The 15,115-nt window shown below is 35.1% G+C and overlaps 2 pseudogenes; both read left to right on the forward strand.

Moving 5' to 3' along the window:
- The first annotated feature begins 7,953 nt into the window (after nt 1-7,953).
- LOC120215221 lies at nt 7,954-11,413 on the forward strand (annotated as a pseudogene).
- Nucleotides 11,414-11,461: 48 nt separating this feature from the next.
- On the forward strand, nt 11,462-13,292 carry LOC120215106 (annotated as a pseudogene).
- Nucleotides 13,293-15,115: the final 1,823 nt, after the last annotated feature.

The following is a 15,115-nucleotide window of genomic DNA, read 5'->3' on the forward strand; positions in this document are numbered from 1 at the left end:
GGGAAAACATTCAACGCTTCGAGACAGCGATTATTGGTGGATAGCAAAGTATAAATCCAAAACGGCTCCAAACATTGCAAAACTCATATTAATACAATTGTATATATGGTCACAAAGGGAGCAACAATTTCAACTACACTACCATATGGATGTGTCATCACCCATCTGTTGAAGAAGAAGGAAGTTGATTTTTCGCATGACGCCCCTGTTCGATTAACCCGCAAGATTGACATGGTATTTATTAAAAAAGCGGGATATGATTTTGTTGAAAAACTCGGTTGGAAGCGTGTCAAGGAGGTCGGATTAGATCAAGAGAGGGAGGAAATGGACCCCGTTGGCCATGAAGAAGAGCAACCAAGTGGAGACGCAATGATGGAAGAAGCAACAGTTGCAGAGGATGTCACAATTAAGACCGTGATGGAATACATGGTCAATTTTCGGGAGCATATTGATTCCCTTGTGAGTGGAATGCGATCCGATATTTCATCATTGCAACGTGAAGTCTCCATGTTGCGTAACGAATTACGTCAACGACATCAAACGAGTTAGGTAATTCATTATCTATGTTTCTTAACATTTACACGTTCTGAACTTTATTTTATTTTCTTTTAACAGATGTGGACAACCAATCGGTCGCAGAAGATGAAGCTGACGATGAAGATGACGATGATGATGATGACGATGAAGCTGGCGATGAAGATGATGACGATGATGATGATGATGATGAAGATGATGATCCAAAACAAGTATATCGTGTCTGCAACGCGCCTTCAAGAAAACTTTTAATTTTTGATCTCAATGGTGTCCTTGCCTACATCCCAAGATGCCGGCAGGTTTTAATTCTATTCTTTGTATCCATTATTTTAACATATAAGCGTAGAACTTTAATCTCATTTTCTTCATGTTGTAGATGTTGTCCTCAGAAGAGGATTATTTGAATTTATGCAATTTTTGTGTCGACAATTTTGTTGTTGCCCTTTGGTCTTCAAAGATGAGGTTCGAACATGTTTGAGGCAATTGAATTACTGTAGTCAAAATCGTTAATATACATTTGAATGTTAACATTCAAACTTGATTACAATCTCAGGCATAACGTCGACCGTGTACTTGAGAAACTACCTGTATTTTCCGAGCATTTTCTATTCGTGTGGGTAAGATGAATGTCATTACAGTTTGCTGACTTTTCCTTGTCTATGATCCTACATATTTATGTTCGACTGTTTGTGAACAGGATCAAAAAAAATGCAAAACATACGATTCTGTTACCTATTGTAAAGATCTCAATGATGTTTGGAACGGTGTCCAGATTTTAACGAGCTAAATACACTTTTGGTCGATGATTCAGCGGAAAAAATGATTTTAATCCGTAGGTTGCATTTATGCAATATGTTTCTGATCAGTTGAACAGGTGTTCAGACATTGATTATTTTAACAACTTATGTGTTTATATAGAAATACAATTACATATGTCCACATACCTTTGAGCTGCTTCCCATTCGAACGACAAAGCTCTAGGTATGACACAAATTTATTCATGCTTATGCGAATTAATTTTGTTAGTAAAATTGCACCTCATTAGTTTGATAATTGAAATATTTATGTATGTCCTCAGAAAAAGGCGGAAACATACGAGAGTATTGGAAAATTTTTGAAGGCCTCTATGTTCCGGACTTCGTTAGAAACAACCCTTTTTCATCGGATTAATTTTGTTTGTGGTACATTATTTGAACATTCTTGTGTATTTAAATTTGGTGTGATTATATTGTATGATATTTCATTAATTATTCCATATTTGCTTCTATGTGTACATACATTTGAGGAGTTTTAAGATATTAATTAGTAATTATAGGCGTCTAATGATTAATTTTTACGTACGGTATATATTATTGTTAAATTAAAAATTCTTAATTATTTTATAAAATATCAATATCAATCAACTAATTTTTTGTGCAAATGAATTATTAAATTAATATTGTAGGTGGAAAACATGAAATACTTAAAAAATATTGAAACATAAATTACATATCTTTAAAAAAAGTTTCGATCCTTTTTATAAAAAGTATGGACACTTTCAACATATTATAATAAATAGATAATTTTGTAATAAACCGGTATAATATACCGGTTATGCGCGAAAGGTCTACAACCTATATCGACACTTTTTAATATTATGTCGGTACTTATGTCCATATTGGAAGAAAAATGTGTCGATACGATTTAAAAAAGTGTCGACATTTACACATCGGAACCCATAATTATAATGTAATAGATAATTTTGTAATAAACCGGTATAAATATACCGGTCTATGCGCGAATAGGTCTACAACCTATATCGACTTTTTAATATTGTGTCGGTACTTTATGTCCATATTGGAAGAAAAATGTGTCGATACAATTTAAAAAAGTGTCGACATTTTACACATCGGAACCCATAATTATAATGTAATAGATAATTTTGTAATATAACCGGTATAAATATACCGGTCTTATGCGCGAATAGGTCTACAACCTATATCGACACTTTTTAATATTGTGTCGGTACTTTATGTCCATATTGGAAGAAAAATGTGTCGATACAATTTAAAAAAGTGTCGACATTTTACACATCGGAACCCATAATTATAAGTAATAGATAATTTTGTAATATAACCGGTATAAATATACCGGTCTTATGCGCGAATAGGTCTACAACCTATATCGACACTTTTTAATATTGTGTCGGTACTTTATGTCCATATTGGAAGAAAAATGTGTCGATACAATTTAAAAAAGTGTCGACATTTACACATCGGAACCCATAATTATAATGTAATAGATAATTTTGTAATAACCGGTATAAATATACCGGTCTTATGCGCGAATAGGTACAACCTATATCGACACTTTTTAATATTGTGTCGGTACTTTATGTCCATATTGGAAGAAAAATGTGTCGATACGATTTAAAAAGTGTCGACATTTTACATCGGAACCCATAATTATAATGTAATAGATAATTTTGTAATATAACCGGTATAAATATACGGTTTTATGAGCGAATAGGTCTACAACCTATATCGACACTTTATAATATTGTGTCGGTACTTTATGTCCATACCATTTAAAAAAGTGTCGGTAATTTGAAGTAACGCGGTTTTTCTTCCTTCATTCAAAATATTATATGTACATACAATAGGAGTGATGTGATACTTACGATATATTATATGGAGATCGTTGTCATTCCATTCCGTCTTCGAAAAAATCAGTTGATGTAGGCTGTGTGCTTGTACTCAAACTAAGCTTGACTTGAGGACATGTTAGTTTGTTATGCCCCTCACCGTTGCAGTACCCACATCGCCTAATTGCTTCTCGACCTTGTTCTTCGGCACTTCTTTTCGCTTGCGTTGTTTTCGTTGAGGGTCACGAACATTGTTTACTACAATGCTCTGGTTGACTGAATGATTCAAACCAAACGAGTTTTCTAATTCTTCTATTAGTTTTTTCATCTCATCTCTTGCGGTTTTGAAAGACTCGTCTTTGATGCAATGTAGCATAACCTACTTGACGTTGAACGTAGAGCAGCGAACCTTGCCATTTGCATCACTTCTGGAGACACATTCAAATCAACATAGCTGGGTGCAGAAGCCTTCGCATCATTAGTCCACCTACTTTGAATCAAAGTCCCGGGCAAATATGTGTAGTCCAATTGCTTCAAAATGTGAAGTTGATGGCGACACGGAAGTCCAACGGTCTCGAATTTTTTGCAGGAGCAAATTAGAGTTTTCGTACGAGAATCAAAACTAATTTCAAATTTCCTATTTTTTTCTGCGTACTTTGACAAAATATAATGTTGACATTCATCTGATAAGGACTTAATCTCTGCCTCAATCCGGTACAATGTCTCCCGTGTAAGTTCATCTTGGAACACACGAAAAGATTCGCGGGTAAAAATCGCAGCGGCATGGCTTCAAGGTCGACCAGTTTTGTGATCTGGAAGGGCTTCGTATGGGAACTTAAGTAATCCGCTTTCAACTCGTTCATACGCATTCTACTAATTCCATCTTCAATGCACGAACAACATCTAAATATGTCTTCTTGTGTTTCAGTGCAATAGCTAGTGAAGCATTCATAGACTCGCACTTTGTGTTGAGCGAATATTGGCAAAGAAATGACCGGTTAGATATGCTTGTGCCATAAGTGTCGTGTATTTCCCTTCTCAATCACCCATGGATGCTTTTGGCGTTGAATTCTGAAACAATCGAACGCCATTGAATATCAAATTCCTTGGTTGTCCACCAGGAGCCATGCATTTTGAGAATGCTGCTGTAAACTTTGGGTCACCAATGTTAGCTTGTGCATTGCGAGAAAGATGCCAAGAACATAATCTGTGCTTAGCATAAGGGATAACAGATTTGATAGCCCTCTGCATTGCCCTATCCCCATCGGTTACAACAGAAATAGGTGATTTATTCATCATGGCTTCTAAAAAATTCTGTAGCACCCACTCGAAAGATTGAGACGTTTCGTCAGCGATTATGGCAGTGGCAAACACAATTGTGTTATGGTGATGATTGACACCAACAATAGGCATAATTGGTCGACCATACAAATTATCTTTGTACGTTGTGTCGAACGCAATTACATCACCGAAGCATGTGTAATCCGATCTCGATGTAGAATCCGACCAAATAAGATTATACAATGCCCCCGATTCGTCTACCGAGTATGTCATAAAAAACCCGGGATCATCATGTTTCTTATAATCAAAGTAGGCAATAAGCGCATTCACATCCCCATCGACGATTTCCTTTGCTTTACCTCTTTGAAGTGCATTGTAGAGGTCTTTATGTAAATCCAACATTATGATAGCCCCCTGCCTGCTGCGTTAAATAGTTCATTACTTGTGACGTGCCAACACCGACCTCTTTCAATGTTGTTGCCTCATCGATATCAGCCTTACTTACAGCTCGATTAGAACGCATAAATGGTGTCATAGCAGATGTGCACAATGCATGATTATGTTTCTGATCAGACTTACTTATAACCCACTGATCGTTTGTATTTGTTGCTGTAACTACGACTCTAGCCTTACATCCTGTTCTTGTGACTGGCGTATGAGCACGTTGACGATCAACAGTATTGACTTTTGATACTCGAAACCCTTCTTTGGAACAACAAAATTCTTGTGTCTTCACATTCCCTTCCACGTCAAGCCGTGTTGTTCCCTTACGTGCACTAAACCCATGTTCCCGTGCGAATCCCTTGTAAAAGTGCCAAGCTTGATCACGTGAACAGAAGAGCTGACCAACCAATCTGTCAGATTCATCAACATTATGTACTTCATGGCATTCCTCGGTTGGCTTAACATTGTCTACATCAGTATTATCCATGGCAAAAATTTTGTTGTGCAAGTTCAGTGCTCCAGGAGTTGATGGATATGTAAACGAAGGTTCATTTTGAACATGTTTCTGTAGTTAAAGGGTGGGTACAACATTAAATTCGCAGTACATATTTAGGTATGTACAATAACTACAAGTATATTATCATTTTAAATTCGCAGTACACTGTTAAAAAAATTGAAACATAAATTACATAAGTTTTAAAAAAGTATCGATCCTTTTTATAAAAAGTATGGACACTTTCAATATAATAGGTAAACATATGATGTAATAGGTAGCCCTTATATAATGTAATAGGTATCGTTTATATAATGTAATAGGTAATGGTTATATGTAAAGTGTCTATCCTTTTATAAAAGTGTCCATACTTTTTTCACTGTGGAAAACATTAATTTAAGGTTATCTTTTGAGTGAGTTTTAAGATATTAATTTAGTAATTATAGGCGTCTAATGATTTATTTTTTACGTTACGGTATATATTATTATTAAATTAAAAATTCTAAATAATATTTTATAAAATATAAAACAATCAAATAATTTTTTGTGCAAATGAAATTATTAAATCAATATTGTAGGTGGAAAACATGAAACACTGTTAAAAAAATTGAAACATAAATTACATAAGTTTTAAAAAAAGTATCGATCCTTTTTATAAAAAATATGGACACTTTCAATATAATAGGTAAACATATGATGTAATAGGTAGCCCTTATATAATGTAATAGGTATCGTTTATATAATGTAATAGGTAATGGTTATATTGTAAAGTGTCTATCCTTTTTATAAAGTGTCCATACTTTTTTCACTGTGGAAAACATTAATTTAAGGTTATCTTTTGAGTGAGTTTAAGATATTAATTAGTAATTATAGGCGTCTAATGATTTATTTTTTACGTTACGGTATATATTATTATTAAATTAAAATTCTAAATAATATTTATAAATATAAAAACAATCAAATAATTTTTTGTGCAAATGAAATTATTAAATCAATATTGTAGGTGGAAAACATGAAACACTGTTAAAAAATTGAAACATAAATTACATAAGTTTAAAAAAAGTATCGATCCTTTTTATAAAAGTATGGACACTTTCAATATAATAGGTAAACATATGATGTAATAGGTAGCCCTTATATAATGTAATATGTATCGTTTATATAATGTAATAGGTATCTATCTCGCATGTGAGTACTTTATTCCAACCATGTGACAAGTGTGACAACTCCATCAACTCACAACTCAGCTTTGAACTCAATCAATATTGTCTTTTAGCTTGATGGTTCATAAAGCATGTTACTTGAACATATGAATCAATTATGCAATTTTCATGTTCAATTTAACACTGCATTTCAAATTCATTTCATATGTAATTGGAGTTTGAATTTAAATTTCAATTTGAGTTTGAATTTCAATATATATTTCGGCTCCACTATAAATATTAGCCCAAGCAATATGCATGTTATCATTGATTATTCCTAATTTCCATTGTTTTTTTTCCAACGTATAAACGCGAGGGAAATCCCGACCATTTTATTTTTGGTCAACTTTAAAGCGTCAGAAACGTTTCGGGCGTATGATCTGGGTGGTATACAAGAAATGTAACAAATAGCAACTAAAATCATAAGTTGAGTACCACCCAAATCATAAGTCTGAAATACTTCCGATGCTCATCAAAATCCAAAGCTCATTTGGTGCCAAGCAAAAGGAAATCAAAATCCAAATCTCATATGATGCCAAGCAATAGTAGTGGTTATATTGTAAAGTGTCTATCCTTTTTATAAAAGTGTCCATACTTTTTTCACTGTGGAAAACATTAATTTAAGGTTATCTTTTGAGTGAGTTTTAAGATATTAATTTAGTAATTATAGGCGTCTAATGATTTATTTTTTACGTTACGGTATATATTATTATTAAATTAAAAATTCTAAATAATATTTTATAAAATATCAAAACAATCAAATAATTTTTTGTGCAAATGAAATTATTAAATCAATATTGTAGGTGGAAAACATGAAACACTGTTAAAGTATCGATCCTTTTTATAAAAGTATGGACACTTTCAATAATATAATGTAATAGGTAAATTTGCAATGCTATCGGTATAAATATATGGTTTATAAAAATAGGTAAATATAAGCGCTACCTATTACATTATATAAGCGCTACCTAGTATGTTATTGTACTTTATAATATTTCCGGTTAAATAATATAACATAACCGGTCTAAATTTTAACCGGTCACTTGTTTAACCGGTCACGCCGTATATTAGCCGTTTTTTAGGCGCCGCACCGCAGAACGACCCATTCTTTCCTCGCATGTTGTTTTCTAAAGAAAGCTAGGGATGTCCTTTCTCTTAGCAAAACTCCGGTTCGAGGTTTATATATTCTCTATGGCCCATAGATCTATGGTCGACGACAACAGAACGTATGTCGCATTCACGTGATGCGATACACCCGTTTATTTTATTATAGAATTATAAATCCAAACAAACTCCTAATCCCATCATCTTTCTGTTGCGTCTCCCCGTTTTCGTAAAGCGAGGGAGCTATTAAAACTTAAACAGACATGGGCATCATGGCAGACACGCCGAAGAAGAAGAAGAAGAGCATGGAAGAGAGCTTGATACCCAAATTAGAGAAGGAGGAGACAGGTTATGGGTGGTTAACATGGCCTGCTTTCTTTGAAGAAACAAAGAAGGTGGGTTACCTTGCTGGGCCTATGGTGGCTGTGACCATATCGCAGTACCTCTTGCAAGTTATATCAACGATGATGGTGGGTCATCTGGGCGAGCTTGCTCTCGCTAGCTCTTCCATTGCGATATCTCTCTCCTCCGTCTCCGGCTTCTGTGTTCTTGTAAGTCTATTTCCATTTTGCTTCTATTTGCTTAATCAAGTTGGAACATTAACATTAAACGACACCACATACTACTCAACTTTGGTTGTGACGCTAATTATCTTATTGGAGTTTTAAAATTCACACAATAAGATGATTTAGACAAAACGATATAGTTTTGACGGTAATTATTGATGTTTAAAATGACATCATTTTATGCACTATTACTAAATTTTTAAATATTTGTATTTTTAGCACTGTACTCTTTAAACCATAGTTGATAGTTAACAACCGCCCTTCATTGGTCGTTTTTCGTGACAATATCGGTACAAAACGTTTGTATTTCACTACTCTTTCTTCTCATATGATTGATTTTATAAGAGACCCACTGAAAATGAATATCAAATTGAGTGAAATGCGAACATTTTAGATTTTCATCGAACTTTTAACAGGTAATGAGATGTGATTGGTTGTCAGTGACGACAAAAAAATGCAGTGCCAAAAATGGATATATTTAAAAATTTAGTGACAAAATCGATACACCCGTAAAATTCAGTGCCTAAAACCACGTCGTTTTATCCATATCGCCACAGTGACATAAAAATATGAAAACGTCATCATGCCATTAGAATTTAACAGTCCATGAAGTTAAAATCAAAATTAAGGCTATAATTAGAGAAATTAAAAATTCAATGATATAAATGATACAATGTCTAAAGTTTAGTAGTATACCACTAAAGTGACAAAATCATTACACCCCTAAGTTCAATGTCTAAAACGATATCGTTTTTTTCCTGTCATCACAACGTCGGAAAGATATGTCCATGTCATCATGCCAATAAAATTTAACGGTCAAGTTGTATAATTGAAGTTAAAACTAAAATTAGTGCTATAATTGGAGAAATTAAAAGTTTAATGGTATAAACGATACACTGTCTAAAGTTCAGTGGTATGTGATATAATTTACCCATTAATAGAATATTTTACATGTGGAAATGACAAAATTTGTAATTTGTATGTGATTATCAGCTAGGAATGGCTTGTGCATTGGAAACGCTGTGCGGGCAGGCTTTTGGAGCTCAACAGTACGAAAAAGTGGGGATCCATACCTACACTGCAATATTTTGTTTGACCTTAGTATGCATCCCTCTGTCGCTCCTATGGCTATACATGGGAAGGATACTTGTTACATCGGTCAAGATCCCTTGATTTCACAAGAAGCCGGTAAATTCATTCGGGGCTTATCCCTGCACTATTTGCCTACGCTACTTTTCAACCACTTGTTCGCTACTTTCAAACACAAAGTTTGATCACTCCCTTGCTCATATGCTCTTGTATCAGTCTTTTAGTACATATACCTCTATGTTGGGCTCTGGTCTTCAAGTTTGGATTAGAAAATATAGGAGGAGCATTAGCCATTAGTATCTCAAACTGGTTGAATACCATTTTCCTTGTACTTTATATGCGCTACTCTCCTACCTGCACGAAAACTCGTGTGCCTGTTACGATGGAGATATTCGATGGAATTACCGATTTTTTCGCTTCGCTATCCCTTCCACTATCATGGTTTGGTATGTTATCTGTTATCTCCTCTTTTCATTACCTGAATATGTACGCCTAAGCTGTTCAAGATCAGTATTTTCTTGTTCATTCAAACAATTGCAGCCTTGAATGGTGGTCATTTGAGCTACTTATCCTGCTGTCTGGGCTTTTACCTCATCCTGAGCTGGAAACATCTGTCTTATCTGTGTGGTATGTTCATTTGTAGTTGTATGATTTTTTCAATTGCATCATAGTAAGTATTCTACTACTAAGCTTTTCAACTTTCCCAAGCAGTCTCAACACCATCACAACACTTTATTCCATACCATATGGACTTGCTGCTGGAGCAAGGTATGCCCTGATATGCATGCACATACTTATTTTCCAACAGTTAATTTAACTAAGAATCCTTTTCGATTTGTATAAATAGTACTCGAGTTTCGAATGAACTCGGGGCAGGGAACCACCAAGCAGCGCGTGGAGCGTTGTATGCCGCTATAGCTCTCGCGGTTTTAGAGACCGTTATAGTATCCGGAACCCTGTTCACGACCCGACGAGTTTCGGTTACGTTTATAGCAACGAGAAGGAAGTGGTGGATTATGTGACGATCATGGCTCCCTATGTTTGTGTGTCTGTTATTCTTGACAGCATACATGCGGTTCTTTCAGGTTAAACTCGTTATCCTTTTGGTGAACAATTATGTATGTTATAGATGTAGTCTTTTGACAAATGGTTGCTTGATTGGATCAGGTATTGCAAGGGGATGTGGATGGCAACATATAGGAGCTTATGTCAACCTGACAGCATTTTATCTTGTCGGAATCCCTGTCGCTGCCACCCTTGCCTTCTGGATGCGGTGGAGAGGGCTTGGCCTGTGGCTCGGTATACAATCCGGTGCTTTAACACAAAATATTCTGCTCGCCATTGTTACAAGTTGTATAAATTGGGAAAAACAGGTTCATCTTACATTCTTGAAATCTTTTATGATACTGCAAATTAGCTTGATTATATATGTTCATGCCAAGGGTTAGGCAGGAGAAACAGCATTGAGTGGACTAATGTTAAGATTTTCAACTACTATTGTTGATAGTCTGAATAGGGAGGTGGTGGTCTTAGACGGTTCACTCTCTCTGAATTGAACAAAGAGCCGTGGTCAATGTTCTGGAGGATCTTCAACCCTACACTCATTGTTCATCGTTTTCTCCGATCTTTCTCTCATTTCTCCAAACTACTTGTTACAATTCTCCGTTCAATCCACAAAGAGTAAACCGCCTAAAACCACCACCTTCCTACTCAGACCATCAACAACTTTTATTTGTTATCTTAAGAATTTCAGCATTGAGTCTTCTTCATCGCTTATATATTACTTTCTGGATTGTTCCAAAACTGCAGGCTATTGAAGCAAGGGACAGGCTGTTCCATGGAAGATCAACACCAGAGTATGGAGACATGTAAGAAAACAGAATTAATGGGATTATAGTTTGGAACAGAGAAATTTATTACTATAAGCCAAGGAAGCTCATCAATGGAGATCGGAAGCCAGTAAGAAAGCAGAATTAATGAGATATAATTTAGGAGCTGAGAAATTTTGTTACTATAAGATACTTATTATTACCTCTGTAATAGAAAATACTGACTGAATAAAATTGGTTTTTGATCATCCTCATGCCCTCCTCAAGTGCTTGAAATCAAGAATGGAAACTAAACCATGACTTCATTTTGTAATTAAGAATCTTCAATTTAAAGCGAAACAATAAATAATTAAAAACAAGAAAAACATAAACTTGTATCCGAAAAGAACACTAAACCAATCGATGAGGAATCAACCTATAAGAAATTAGAAGGAAACAAATCTAAAGAAATTAACTCACAATCTAAAGTTGAGTAATCAAAATGTAAACTCTTAATCGGATGATCAAAACGTAACTTTACTAAAAATGATTATGTCCGTTTGAGATTTAGGAACACAATAATTTAATTGTTACAGTGGATTAATTAAGTGAGTCGATTATAATTTCTTGAAATACAATAATTTAATTATACGACATAATAATACGATCGTTACAATTATTTAATTGACTGACTTGATTTTAACTTTTTAGAATAAAGTGATCCAATTATTAACTTACTGGTACTAGAGTGGTATGTTATGTAATTGTTCTAAAATAATTAGGCCAAACTACTTTCTAACTCACTCAGTTAATAGTTTGATTACAAACAAGTCCTCGCATAATAATAATTTTAATATCAAAACTTATACATTCAGTTAATTCGGTGACAACATATAATCTTTTGATTTGTGGGTGTGTAAAGAGAGGGTTGCTTCTTGAGGCCTTAAGCCTTAGGGAAGAGATGGTAAACAAAGGAGCTGATCATACGGTGACAACATATAATACATTCATGTATGGCCTTTGCAGGTGGGGGAGAATGGATGATGCCAGACAGCAGTTCAATGATATGTGGAAGATGAATATGATACCAGACGTTGTTTCATATAATACTCTAATATATGGGTATTGTAGGATAGGAAACATTTGGGAGGCTTTCTCTTGTTCAATGAGTTTAGATGTCGAGGCCTTGTTCCTACTGTTGTTACGTATAATACTCTCATTGATGGTCTATGTAGAGTGGGGGACCTGGACCTTGCTCAGTATCTCAAGGATACCATGATCAGTAAAGGAATTTCCCCTGATGTTTTTACATATACGATTTTGGTAAATGGATCCTACAAGCTGGGCAATCTATTTACAGCAAGGGATCTTTTCAATGAAATGTTGCATAATTGTTTGGAGCCTGATCGTTTTGCATATACAACTCAAATAATAGGCGAGTTGAAGCTTGGTGATCCTGCAAGAGCATTTAGTATCGAAGAACAACTGGTAGCAAAGGAATTACCTCCTGATTTGATCAGCTATAATGTTTTTGTGCATTGTCATTCCAAATTGCATGATCTCAAAGAAGCCTGTAATTTGTTGCACAAGATGATTAGCATCGGTCTTATACCAGATCATGTAACTTACACTACCATCATTCATGCTTACCTAGAAAGTGGACATCTGAGGAAAGCTAGAGAAATGTTCCATGGGATGCTGAGCAAAGGCTTATCCCCATCAGTGGTAACATACACTGTATTAATTAATGGACATGCAGCTAAGGGGTTTTTAGCTTTGGCATTTATGTATTTCTCAGAGATGCAGGAGGTGTTCTGCCAAATGTTATAACCTACAATGCTATGATAAACGGCCTTTGCAAAGTGAGGAAAATACGTCACCCTTACAAGTTTTTTGCTGAGTTGGAAGCAAAAGGAATACTTCCTAATAAGTATAGCTACACCATATTAATAAATGAGAACTGCAACACTGGGAATTGGCAAGAGTCCTTGAGATTGTACCATGAAATGCTAGACAGACAAATTCTGCCCGATTCTTGTACACAGTGCACTCTTGAAGCAACTTGACAAGGATTGTAATTTGCATGCAGTTCGTCACCCAGAGAATTTAATTTTAGAATGTAAAGAATCTTGCAGTTCTAAGACTTGATATAGCCTTTAAGAGTTTTGGATTCCCCATGTAGATGGTGGGATTGACACATACTTGGCTTTGGAGAATTGTCGCATTCAATTTAAAGCAACTTCAATGTCATTATATAAATACCATTGGACAGTAAGCTTCATCTGCTTCTCTCTCATTATTTATAATATTATTATCGTTTGTGCAAGTGGAAGAGGAGGGGTTGCGGGGGTTGGGATTACAGCATATGATATGCACCTTGTATAGTTGCTGAGTTATAATTAATTTAACAATTTAACTTATGCCTTCTATAGGTAGATTATGGAGCAGAGCTGCAACTTGTCAGTTAGCTGAGTATGCAGATCTCCTTGATATCCTCTTGTTGGGAGTGCTTGGGACCAGTCTTTGGATATAATATTGCACAGAAAGTGAGAAAGAAGTATGCAGATGAAATTTAGTACTATATCAAGTTGTTTCAAATAAATCTCTGATAAAATTTATTTATTTATTCATTCTTTCAACATTTTTGAGAAATGAGAAAAGTGTAATTGGAGATGGGGTAGGGGCCCTCTTTTGTAATATTTTAGTGGTCATTGTCAAATTAACTTCCTTTTATGTTATGAATCAAATTGTTTGATAGTTAAAGGCCAGCAATATCTATTAAAATTAGTCGCCACCTTTGGTAACCATATATGCAGTGCTTCTTGTTTCTATTTGCATTCATTGGTTACCTGAGACTGTAGTGGAACCCTTTTCATGGTCAATCCGGGACATTGCCGCCGAGGCCACCGAGGTATCCCCTCTCCTGAATTCTGGCTTACACTCATGATGTGCAGACTACCATGGCGTTCCAGTTCAAATAGAATGACCCTTTACAGCAGTATTCTAGGAAACCATGAACCTGGTGAGTGTCTATTAATTGGTTGCATGGAAATAAATTGGTTTACTTTCAGCCTTGTTAATTTAAGGTTCTTTATTGTAACTTTTTTTTAAAAAATTTTTACTGCTTTTCACAGGTCTGGATCATGTTATTTGGGATTTATATTGTCTTATACTTTTTGGACTTGGTGGTTTTGTTTCAATAGGATTCTTCAATTCTAATTGCTGATTTGTCCTCTTCTATTTCAAATTTAGTTTATATTTGCTATCATATTTCTAGCCATCTATCACAAGATCCTGTCCCTAAACGGACACCTTAGTGATTAGAAATATTGTCGATGCATGCACCTTAGAGCAAGTGAACAAAAGTGGTTCGGCTATTTGGCCGAGTTGCATTTGATTAAGTACAGGCATGGGTGCCTAATAGCTTTTTCTTTTTCCCTTTAAGGCATTGTTTTGAAAACCGGATCGGATCGGCCGGTTTAACCGGGAGCCGTTACCTAGTTCGGTTCAAACTAAACCGGTTGAACCGCTATTAGTGAACCGGCCGGAACCATTGAACCGTTCGAACCGAACCGGCTGAAAATCGAAAAAAATCGAGAAAAACTGAAAAAAAAAAACGCTAATTTAGTTTTTTTTTTTAAATTAAACCAAACGGCGTCGTTTGTTAAACGAGCCAAGTCGAACTCGAGTATTGCTGAGCTCGACTCTAACTTTAAAAGTAAGCTCAACTCGACTCAAACTTACGAACTAAAAATTATCAATTTCAACTCGAACTCGAAATATAATATTGAAACTTGAACTCGAAAAGGCTTGAACTCAAAAAAAAATTAGAAGCTCGATTGAAGCCTAAAATTCGAGCTTGATTGAAGTGAAAGAATAGTTCACTCTATGCTCACCAAAAGGCTCCATGATTTGAATGTCAAATTACCTCTATTATTTATATAATTTAGTTGGGATGCTCTTCTATGTTT

Source organism: Hibiscus syriacus, unplaced genomic scaffold, assembly GCF_006381635.1.
Source record: "Hibiscus syriacus cultivar Baekdansim isolate YM2019G1 unplaced genomic scaffold, ASM638163v2 tig00110114_pilon, whole genome shotgun sequence".
NCBI lineage: Eukaryota > Viridiplantae > Streptophyta > Magnoliopsida > Malvales > Malvaceae > Hibiscus > Hibiscus syriacus.